The sequence below is a fragment of the Parus major genome, chromosome 4, assembly GCF_001522545.3.
Source record: "Parus major isolate Abel chromosome 4, Parus_major1.1, whole genome shotgun sequence".
NCBI classification, from domain to species: Eukaryota; Metazoa; Chordata; class Aves; order Passeriformes; family Paridae; genus Parus; species Parus major.
Window position 1 is genome coordinate 403,664 of NC_031771.1, and position 12,297 is coordinate 415,960.

General features: G+C 36.4%; 1 long non-coding RNA gene across 1 annotated transcript; it reads right to left on the reverse strand.

Moving 5' to 3' along the window:
* Positions 1-238: 238 nt before the first annotated feature.
* Positions 239-10,832, reverse strand: LOC107202668. The gene is made up of 2 exons (XR_004497152.1): positions 9,955-10,832; positions 239-7,921 (listed from the first exon to the last, which is right to left on the reverse strand). It is a non-coding gene; the product is annotated as an uncharacterized LOC107202668 (long non-coding RNA).
* Between the last annotated feature and the right edge of the window lie 1,465 nt (positions 10,833-12,297).

Genomic DNA, 12,297 nt, shown 5'->3' on the forward strand with positions numbered 1-12,297 from the left:
CCTAAACTGCTGTCAATTCTCAGCAATGACCGATAATTAGTCAGGAGAAAAGACTCTAGGCAGTTCCCAGCAACTTCAACTTTCTTAAAGGTAAAGTAACTTCATGACACCTACGATACTGGTCAATAACTCCTAATACTGGTCAACAGCTAAAGTGAACTCATGCACCAGCCCATATAAAATTTTTCTATCACAGCAAAACATGAAGAAAAAAACATTCTATGCACAAGGGAGTCACATTCACTATCAAAAGAGCTTTTCATTTGAGAGCTCTGTTAAAATACAAAACATCCACCATGATACTGCAAATGTCAAAAATTATCTTAAAAAAATTTTACGACAAAGTTTCCTAGGCCTGTATCAGTAGTAGGAATACATGTGTTTTTAAGGACGGATACAAAGTTTTGCACATAATTAAAATATGCAAGGATGATTTTATAAGTTTCAGATTTTTTTTTATTAAGGATAATCAAAATTTTAGCTACATTACTTAAACAAAAGGCTTTATAAACCATTTGTGACAGGATTCTTGAAAAAAACAAAGAAATAAAACACATTTAATAGATCTTATGAGAATAATTTACTAAAAACTATCATTATTTTTTGCTTTCTTTTATGAATATCCCTCTCTTTTCAATGTTACTGGTTCAAAATGATTTGCCATTGAATATACTGTGCATTTGGTCTCAGGTCCTTTCCATATGCTGAAACAAAAGCCTTTAGATTTAGCTTTGAGCATACATACATCCGTAGAATAAAAATGCATTTCTATCTGAAAAAGGGAGCAAAATGGGAGAGTCAATCATTATAAATTTATGCTTTATACAACCTAGGGAAAGAAAGTGCTTCAAAGAACAACACTTTTAAAGCTAATTTTGCTTCATGGACATACCAGTGGTGGAATTATTGTGATTCTGCTGTAATGTCTTGTGAGAAAACATTTGGGATAATGCAACAACCATGAAATTAGAATGGACTACTTCTGTAGAGCAGGCCATTATTACATGATGTCTTATTTTTCAGACCGTCTATTATCTCTTCATCTCCAGGAAAATTAGACTCTGCAATGAAGGGCCACAGACTGAGCAGGAGAGGGGGCAAAACAGTAGAGGAAAGGCCATGGGAGAACAGAATGTGCCACTGTCACATCTCACCAGCTTTTATTTAGTGATCTGAATTTTGAAATTCAGCAGTTTTAAAAAATTGTGTCATTTATCAGCGCCAACTGCTGAAAAAGATAAAGGAAGAAGGTAACCTGTTTAAAACTAAAAAAAAAAACAAACCCAGCCACCAAACCTCTGTACCTGAAAGTAGTTTATCTTCTAGCACAGCCTTTGAATTTTAATGAAACATTTGGGGAAACCTGGAAATGGAAATGTTGCTTTCTGAGAAGCTGGCCTGGCACCATAATGTGAATTATTTAGAGACAACTTATATTGTTTCTGCTTTTAAAGAGCTAAGAAAATGTTTGTGTGTTAGGGTTTTTTTTAATTTTTGGGGGTTTTTTTGTTGCCTTAGTCTTAATTGATTTTATTCCCTCATCACTTAATTCCAAATTCTTAATTCCAAAATCTCTTCAAAACACAATAGCTATGTCACATAGTAATTAAATAAAAGTACCTAACATAATAGTATTAATCAATTTTACCTGCTCATCTGCAACAAAGGAGAGGAAAATTAAATTTCTTGATAACCCTGATTGCATCACAGAGATGTGAAAGAGCTCAGGTTACAATATGAGAGTTCTAAAATCTTGCCTCAGACATAACTTCAAGCACCCAAAATGCCCCAGAAGACAAAACATCCAAAACTAAAGAACTATTAGTTCAAGACACAGACTGTAACTGCATCAGTATCAATATTTTAAATAAAATTTACTATATTTATGATTTGCTTATGCTTATTGGACTTTAGGCCAAATTCTAAACAGCTTCATCAATGATATTTTAATACGTCACAGAAAAAACGCTACATTATCTGGGATATTGCCCAATTTTTAATATTTCTGTTGGTCTGAAAACAGGCTTTATCTTTTATTGTTTTTCAAACATTTAAAATAAATCTAATCCTAAAACAAGGAGGCTTTCTTTTATTTTTAATTTACATAATTATTAATATTTTGATTAAATATATATATATATATGTATATATATCACATACATACACCCTAAATGAATGGAATTTCTTCAAATATTGAAGGTAATTAAGGATATTATGACCTGGAGGCTATATTACAACTGATACTTAATATTTGAAATATTTTGGAAAAAATGAATGTATTGTAAGTAAAATCGAAGACATCACAGACCTCTAAGTACGTTATACTTGCTCCATTGGTAAAACCCAATGGAGAAAGGTTTCAAATATATTTAAATTACAGAATCATTTAAGTTGGAAAAAAGCCCTGACATCATTGAGTTCACCTTTGACTGATTAGCACTGTGTCAACTAGACCACGGTCCTGAGTGCCATACCCAGTCATTTCTTGAACATATTCAGGGATGATACTCCACCATCTCCCTGTGCAGTCTATTCTGATGCTTAGCAATTCTTTCCATGAAGTAACTCATCATGCTATCGAGCCTGAACCTTTTCTGGTGCAGCTTAAAGCTCTAGTCTTTTGTCTTATCACTGGTTACGTGGGAGAAGGGACTGACCCCCTCCTGGCCACAACTATTCCCTGTATTCCTTCTGTCAGTTTCCTGCAGAAGTCTTGGGTGGTTCTTGGCTCTAATGTTTAGGCAAAAAAGGTGACTTTTCAAAGTAAATCAGAAATCAGTAAGCTTTTTTTGCATATGTAACTTCACTCCTTAGCAATCAAGGGCTGTGAAGTATAGTTTTCAAAACAATCGCACTTGAAGAATCCTCAAGTGGCCTTGTAATTGGAATTATGGGTTGTTCTTCAGTGAGAGATGGAGCTGGAGAAATTCTGTATATAGCTACAAGTTTACAGATTGCCCCAGGTTCCTGTAAGCACTGGGTGGTATCCTGTCATTTTTTGTAGCTGTAAAATTATCGCAAGAGTATCTATTTATTTTTTAGCAATTGACCACTGAACTGTTGGGTTTAAGTGTTTTTTGTTTTTCAGGTTATGGAAGAATTATAGCAAGGCAGGACAGAAGCATAAATGTCCATTCTTTAGTATACATACAGTAAGAAAAGTGCACTCATTTGGGATTCTTTAAAATAAGATTTTCTGGTAGATTTAAATTGCAGTGATGATTAAAAGCTTAATGCTTTACACTTTAGTAAAATTATATCCTGATAAGATTATTTCTCACACATACTGAAAGATCAGTCTCTCATTTTAATAAGTAAATTGCCTTATACCACTTGCATACCCCACAGCTTTTTCTTTCATGTTTCCTCTCTATTTTCATATTCATGGAAATAGAATCCACTCTTCATATTCAGCAAGTATGCCTCCTGCTGCTGCCTCTGCTGCCTTAGATTTAGGCCTGAGTTACCATGCCTTTTGCAATGTTGCTGAACCATCATGGGTGTTTTTTGCAGTGTGGAGATTCTGGCACAATTCTCCCTAAAATGGGTCATCTCATTGTCTTTTTTCCAACTCTTTTCTAACTGGATTTTTGGGTTCACATAGACCCATTTAAACATACATATGATCCAATACATCAGGATAGCTGTGCAACTCAGAGAAGTTTAGATGCATACAAATATGTTCAGAATAGCAGGAATACATGAGATAATGCCAAGTTGGGAGGATTTTTTCCCCTATGTTTGACAAGGATGCTCTAGTTTTATGACATTTCTAACTAATTATTCCTGCTGTTATGCATATAACATTCCTTGTTCTTTTCCGTTTTTATAGGTCAGAGATGTTTATCTTCAGTACCCTGTGACAACACATGCAGAATAACTATTTGATTTTTAATGCACTCAATAGTTAACAGTGTCACTAAGGACTTAAACCTACATACAGAGAATCAGAACAAAGTCTGAGTTTTCAGTGAATCAGAGTTACGCTTTGCTAATGTCAAGAAAGTGAAATGATTGCTCTGTTTTAGATATACTAAAGGAAGATTATACCTTCAGAATTGCTGTCTCCAGCTGTCTCCTGTTTATAGTCTGTTTTGTTTTTTATCATCTGTATGTTCTGAATGTTTGCTCCTTAGCTTTCAATTTAAACATGGTGCAGACGGTTTACAGCATATTGTTGAATGTGAGGCTTTAAACTGACAAATTTTCTCTTTTCATATCCTCTCCAACCCTTTCATTGGATTTCATGCTTTACCTTTGCAAATATTTGTGAAGATCATAAAGAGATCAGGGAGAAAAATGTTCCAGACAAATGAAACCAGTAAATTTTTCAGTGTGTGATGTTCTTGGTGTAGTCTCCAACTATTTCACGAAAAATAAGGAAAGTCTGAGCATTATGAAGCTTACACAGAAACCAAGATATGTAATATTAGGAAACTTGGTACTGGGTGAAGTTACCAAACAATGAAGGTGATGAAAAGCGACCACAGGGAAACAGTGGGTAATAGAGGGCAAGAAATTAATACCATTGATACCCCAGTTGGTACCATGTTCAGCATGACACTGTAAAAGAGGAATGATGTGGAAACAAGAGAAAATCAGTGTGATTATTACATTTGAATCTAAACCTACCTCTGCATCTTGGACCAGTTTTTACTAAATGTTTTCTTTCCTGAAATGTTTTAATGACATATGATGGTTAATCCAATAGTCTACATGTCTATTTTCCTTACAAAAGTTACAAGCACAGAGATAATGAAATGAAAGGTTATTTTATCAGAAAATGGAGGTACTGGGAACTGCAGAAAATAGGACATGTAAGCTGGATTCTCAAATTTAACAAATTCATTTCACACGTGATTTTCTATAACATAGAACCAAAGCGGTCAGAGTGCAGCACTGCAAAATGCCCAGTGGGCCAGGGAATGATCACAGAACTGATAAAGGTGATTGTGTCAGAAGCTCTTGTATCTCAGGGATGAAAAGAGATCACAAAAGGAAAACAAAAATGCTGAGAAGCATGGTACTCCATGGAAGAATCAGGGCTGTACAGCAAGAGATGTAAACCAAAAGTGTAAGAGTTACAGGTTCAAATTCATACTTCCTTTCTTTTCCCTGTTATTATATTAAGGAAGGCAAAGTGATCTCTACAAAAAGAATTTTATTACCTATTTTTTAAGATTTCTTTTAAGATGAAAATTTAAAATACAATTAATTCCAACTGCAAATTGGGATTTACACTGGGACATACATCTCTGAAAATTAAACAGGCCACCAAGACAGCTTAGTCAGAATGGGGATGCAGATAAAATTTCTATATGCTATAGTATATGAGGAAATGCCTAGGCAGAAAATAGGCTGCTATAGTGCAAAACACAAATGAAATTAGGTTTATAAACCTTCAGCATAATGATGAATGTGGGCAGAAAGTAAGACCTATCTTTAGACCTGCAGTGGACACAAGACATCACAGAATTTCAGAAACACAAACCATTTATGCAGTTTAAATAAAGTGATATCAAGAAGAATGAGGAAAAGCAGTTCAGCTGCTTTCTCAATAACTGTAAGAAACTGTCAGCTAAAAAGAGAGAATCTATTTAACACCATTGAACAGTAAATCAATCACTGTCAGTCACCTTGCAGCAGTTTTCAAAATGCCTTTGGCCCATGACTTATGTAGTCACCTCAAAGTATGTACTGTCATACACTGACCAAGAGTAGGCTTACATAGGGTGGTATTACACTGGGAAATCCAAAAATGGACCTGCATGGAGAGACCCAGATCACTATCTCTTAATAGAAATGAGAAAAAAAATCCAAGGTCTAAAACTAAAACCCTGTGTCCCTTTGCTTAGAGACAAAGAACCTTAAAAGGAACCTTGAACCTTAAAAACCACATCAAATGGCAATCCACCAAGAAAGCACGGACAAATCTAAAAAAAAAAAACAAACAGAAAGAGAATGAAGTTATGTTTTTGTATTCCTTTATGTTCTATGCACAAATTTCACGGGACTGTAAGTCTTGTAGTTCCTTACTGTACAACAAACATCCATAATGATTACGAATACCTTTGGTGTTTAAAACCAATAATGACAGTGCTTCTAAGTTTAAACCTGTTTAGTTACAAATAGCAGCAAGCCATTCCTTCCAAGAAAATACAGTTATGTGGAAAAGCTACCAAAGTCATGCTGCTACATGCTTATACTGTATTTGCACATGTATACACTAATATTTTGAAGAATCTGACATTTTATTATTTTAAGAAGGACCACCTTTGGCACAGGAACTACATGAGCCTATTTTCTAATCTGGTTAACATTTTGTGGTGAAAAAAGTACAGTGAGTTTATTTCCTTCTCCTGTGTAAGTGTGGCTTTTAGGAAACCATGACTCCAATCAGAGACTATGAATATCTGTGGACAGAAAATAGGACCAGCTGGTGCCCTTGCCTGGTACATTTTACATTTTCTTTAAGATGCTGGTTGGGAGGAGGGGTAGAAGAGAACTGCACATGGAAAACAAGAAACAGAAGTTGTGACTGGAAAAAGACCCAGAATTGAGTACAGCAGCTCTCCACCAGCTGTCATTACAATGTGCATTGTGTACATTTGCACGGTGTAGAATCTAATTCAGTTTTACAGTCAGAAAAGAATGGCAGGCAATCACCATGCATCCATCACCAAACAGCATGATAAATAAGCTGTTATTTGGATCATGTATTCAACCCAGTCAAGAGATTTGGACTGGAAAAAAAGCAAACAGAAAAGATGGGATCAAAAAAACCTCCCATAAATAAAACACAAAAAGAAGTATCTTCTCTGCTTCTTTTGGCCTTGAACGTTGGCAACTATAGAGAAGTAATATACAATTATAGTTTATAAGCTTAATCTGAGGCTTGCAACTGCACTAGTGTGAGGTAAAAAAAAAAAAAACGAACCAAAAAAACCAACACTTGTGAGGGTTCTTTGACAAGTTTCCAGGAAGCTTCTTAATGTTTAGAACAGTGAAATATTTCCTTTCTGCCAACACTTATTGAAAATCATCTGGCATTTAAAGATAGAAAGGGATAGAAATATCTGAAGAAAAGAAGTCTATATTCCAAAGTAACCTCTGCACTTCTGGTCTATCTTAGTGATATTTAGATCTTGAGAGATTCAGAGAGGTTGCTGGTTAAGTATTTCAAAACCGTCTATCAAGCTAACTTCTAAAGGATATTGGGTGCTTAGGCATTTTATATTTGCTTTGTGCTATCTCTTTGTTTGCATAAACTTAAAGCTTTACTGAACCAGTCCAATGCATGCATAGAGTGGCCAGACTAACTTTTAAAATGGCTAAACATTGCACTCTTTTAATACACCCCTATGGAATTTTCAAATAATCTGTTTATTCCAAAAAGCTCCAGTGTCTTTTAATATCTAGCACTTGCAGCCTAGCTGAGGGTTCAGTCCCAAGTCCAATTAAATAAAAAAATCACTAGATTTAACTTTAGACATGATCTAAGCATACCTTTAGCATGTCGCAAATTTTAAGTACTAAAGTTTCACCTCTTTCATTCTTATTGAAGCTAACACACATAATAGTCATGTGCTCTGAGCTTCTCAAAAAAGCATATGATAAATCACAATTCATCTGTAACAGAATAATGTCAGAACCCTGAAGGTGCTAATGGGATTTACCATCCCTGACTGGCCTCACATGGGATGCTCTGCTCACAAGCCCAGGAGTGCCATTTACGTTCAGCCTATGATATCTAACCCTGCCTCTGAGAGGGTCTCTGTTCTGCATTTAGCTTTTCTCCTGTGTGAGTCTCCGGCTCCATCTCCTTCCCTTCCTGGATGCTGTGAAGGGCCTTGCTCCATTCCCTGCTGTCCGGTTCCTTCTGTGTCCTCGCAGATGGTTTGTTAGAGGTAACTTACTATCTCTGCAACAAAATATGCAAATTATTTTTGGAGCAGATACAAGGACCTTAAATAATTTCAGAATTTGCAAAAGCTCGTTTCTTCTTTGTTTTGGCGTTGATATAAGGATGAGAAGGCTAGTGGGCAGGGGTCAAAGATGGACAGATGGATTAAACTGTTCCCAGAGCTAATGGGTTTGCTACTGACTGTCTTCTTTTTCTATATATTTGCAAATACTGGTATTTTTAGTTCAGTAGCCAGAATTAAAAATCACAAGCATTTTTGTAGGGTAGTAGGAAGCTTCCTCACCCAAAACATTTTCTTTACCCTGAAGTTTTTAATAACTGTCTTAGAAAAAGTTATATTTTTAAAAAATAATACAGATAAAAATTGAAATTTGCCTCACTCTGCGACAACAAAATACTTCAGCTGTCAAAATAGAAATATTCTTGAGTTTGCATGGAAGCGTTTTTTGAACCTAAATTCTCCAATTTGAATTTAACAGAGATTTTCTTCTGAAGCTACACTTTCCAACAAATGTGCAATATTTGCTGTCACTTTTGGCTGTCATGCTTTGTTTGGTATGATTTCACTCTGTTCACTTTTAAAAGAAGCCACAAAATACTGAGTTCCACATTATTGCCAGTGTGAGACAAAGTAAATATATCGGGTGCTTCAAGGATTGTGTTTTTTGTTATAAGTTGTTATAAAAAGATCATGCTGATGGCAATTGTGGCTCTGAGGCTTACAACGGAGTTTGTGTATCATAATTCACACTTCAAATTAAGTTATTAGGGTACAATACCTCAGGACTTTGCCTATATGAACTTAGTGTCCAGCTACTCCACTGCAGACTTTATACATGCCTTTTATGCAGAGGCTTTATATGAAGCTAAAATAATTACTTAAATTCTACTATCAAAACCAGAAGGCACTGAGGTAGTGAAAATACAAGTCCTTCTTTTTGTGCTCCAAATCCCAGCCCTTCCTTTATTCTACTGAACTGGGTCTTAAGCATTTCCTGGCCTTCCTGTCCTCCTAACAGAGTTTAGGCCTTTTTTCTTCTCCTCATTCCAGCACCTTCCCACACAAATTTTACCATCTCAGACTTCCTTCTCACCAGCCCTCTTGGGAGCATATAAAGCTTTTCTCACTCTTCAGCACTTCCTTCCCATATTTTGGTCCCATATTTCCTCCCACGCTAATCACATCCTTTCTCAGTTTAGTTTCCAAGCCTGCTCAAGTAACTTGCGTCCCCCTGCTCTTGGGGGCTGTATGCAGATGTTATTCCTTCAGAATTTGGTAACAACAGTCTCTACACTGGCATTTCTTCCCATGGCCTTTGTAGCCACCCAAATTCTGCCTCCTTCCAGGATCTTAGAAAGCACAGTCATTTGATTTCCTGGGTTTTCCGGAATCCAGATTTATTTCATATACAAAATTCAAAACACAACTTTGAGGGTAGTGGTGGGTAAAATTTTAGTCAGAAGTGGATCTACAAAAGCTATAAAGCCAGTGAATCTTTAAATTATTTATTGTATAGCATTTCTGAATGAGTTGGGGTTTATGTTTTAACAATAATTTGGAAACAAGATAAAAGAGAGTTGTTATCAATAAATTACTTTTAATTAAAATCCCATTGCTTTTTGTAGCTAGTTTGCCGTTCTAATGAGTTTTGCTGCTGTCAAAAATGTTTGATAGAATAGATTCATTAAATAAAAAAAATAAGTTTTATGGAAATGTCAAAGCCCCATCCCTGTCAGTCACATCACTAAGTAGTTCAATAGTTAGAACTACATTGAGAAATTCTACAGAATATTTACTTCTAAAAGCTATCTCAGCCATGCTGGCTGATGCTTTTTCTAGGGCATAACTATTGTAGTACCGAGTCAGCAAAAAGCTATTAATACGTGTTTTTTTTAAGGGGGGGGGGAGAGCGAGGGTAACAATTACACCTTATTTTCCAAAAATTTCTGCTATGACATGGACTGTTTTTAAAAGATTCAGGAAAGGTTGAATTGTATGAAATTACATTGTATTTCCCTGTATTTCTAACCTTACAGAAATGCAGCGCACGGTGTCTGTGCCACTTCTGCCCTGCGCATCCTGGACCTTGGAATCGCAGTGCCTGTGTCGGGGAGACACCTGCTGGTGCACAGCCGAACGGCACCTCACTGCCTGCCACAGGGATTGCTGGAAAGCAAGGATAGAGAACACAAGTTAGCCTTGTGTAAAGTGGGCTTTAACGCCTTTTTACCATGAAAAACTGAGGTTTTGTTGTTGTTTTTTTTTTTTTAGTAGCCTGGGTGCTGAGAAAACTTTTGCTATTTTTGTTTGGGATGACAACCTTTCTGGTAACTTGATGTAATCAGAACACAAAATTAGCTTGATTATATGATGGAGGAAGAAGTAATTAGACTGAAATTAGGAGTGCATTCAGTGAAATTGAAGGTACGCATATTTTAAAGGCAAGTGTTTGTTGTGGTTTCAACCCAGGCAGCCACTAATGCACTCCCCTACAAGATGGATCAGGGAGAAAATCAGAAGGCTACAAGTAAGAAAACGAATGGGTTCAGATAAAAACAGTTTGATAGGGAAAGCAATGCACACAAGAAAAGCAAAACAAGGAATTGCCTGCTTCTCCTGGGCAGGCAGGTGTTCAGCTGTCTCCAGGAGAGTGAGGTTCCACCATGCCTAATGCCATGCCAAAACTCCAAACGTCCCCTTCTTCTGCCTTCCCACTTCTTTCCATACTGAGCATGCTGTCACATGGTCTGGAATATATATCCCTCTGGTCAGTTGTGTGCACCTGTCCTGGCAGTGTCCCCTCCTATGCTTCCAGGCACCCCCAATTTCCTTCACCAGTATGGCTGGTGTGAAAAGCAGGAAAGGCCTTGGCTCTGTGTAAGCCCTGCTCAGCAATAACAAAAACATCTCTGTGTTATCAACTCTGTGTTCAGCACAAATCCAAAACACAGCCCCATGCCAGCCACTGGGAAGAAAATTAACCCTACCCCAGCCAAGACCAGCAAACAGTGTTAGGAAAGGATGTAATGCAGAAATTAACACTTGAGGCATCTTAAACTTGTATGTTAGGAGCAGCGAGTAAGAGAACTCAGAAGTGGCAGAATATGTATGGTTTAAACCATGTTAATAAAATAAACTGTGATTGCACAGTGTTCATATTCAATATTGTCACCAAAACAAAACTAGTAATGATTCCAAGTAAATGTGTGAACTACATCAAAATTAAAATATTTTAAATTAGAGGATTGGCTAAAGAAGTTAATTTTTTCAGGTGTCATGCAGACTGGGAACACAACAGAACTACTGCAGAGACATTCTGTACAAACAAAAAGGAGGCAACTAAATTGTCTTTGATAAAGAATGCTACAGTCACCAAAAATATTCATGGATTCAAGAAGTACCTAATCAAAATTAATGGAAAAACTTGCTAATTAAGGGCTATTAAACAGTCATCTGTGTAACAAAATATATACATTCAGAACTGTTATTTCTCAGCAGTACCAGTAGAGCAGGAGAAACAGATAAAAGATTAGCTACAAATTGCTAGACCTGGATATTGTTCACACAGAGGTTCTACAGCTGATGATGCAACCCAAAGAAGGTACTCTTCTTCCTCCACAGCACAAGGTCGTCTTTCACTACCAAGCTGTTTATTTAGCAATGTCTGTGGTTAAAGGATATTTAGGTCCAAACTTGCCTCCTGTAGACCTCCTGAACATGCCTAGATTCAGCTATTTGCTTCTGCCTTAGCATCTGCCAGCAAGGTACTAATGCTGTTGTCCCCACCATCAATTCTGCACTCACCCATTCAGTAAAATGGTCCTTTTGTAGAACAATCAACAAAAATGAGCACTGCTTATATTAGACTGGACTGAAAGTTTTGAGAGAGGCCTTCGATATTCTGTATCTGTTCTTTCACTCAGTCCTAAGAATGAGATTTAGAGGTACATGAAGCTTCATTTATAAAACTACTTTGCACCTTAGCATTTCTCAAAATCACTTTGTTATACATCCACAAAAGATTCTAAACATTCCAAGTATCTTTCAACAATACCTAAATATTTTTTTACTGAATATTCAGTTTAATGTGTCATGAAAATTACAGAGTGAATGTTTATGATTGATAATAGAGCCTTTAAAACTTACTAAAACACATTTTGACCTGCAAGTAAGATAAAGAAAATCCAATCTAATAACAGGAGAGCTCTTCTTTCCCCTAGCCAAGATCTTATGTAGTGCTCCATTAATTAACACATGCTCTTTTTTTTTTTATCTTGAGGTTCTAGCTAGTATATCTTATTAAAAAAAAAAAGCATACAGCAGTAGCTAAGGAAGCCAAGGAAAGGCAAGGCTTCTGGAACCCCAAATAAAA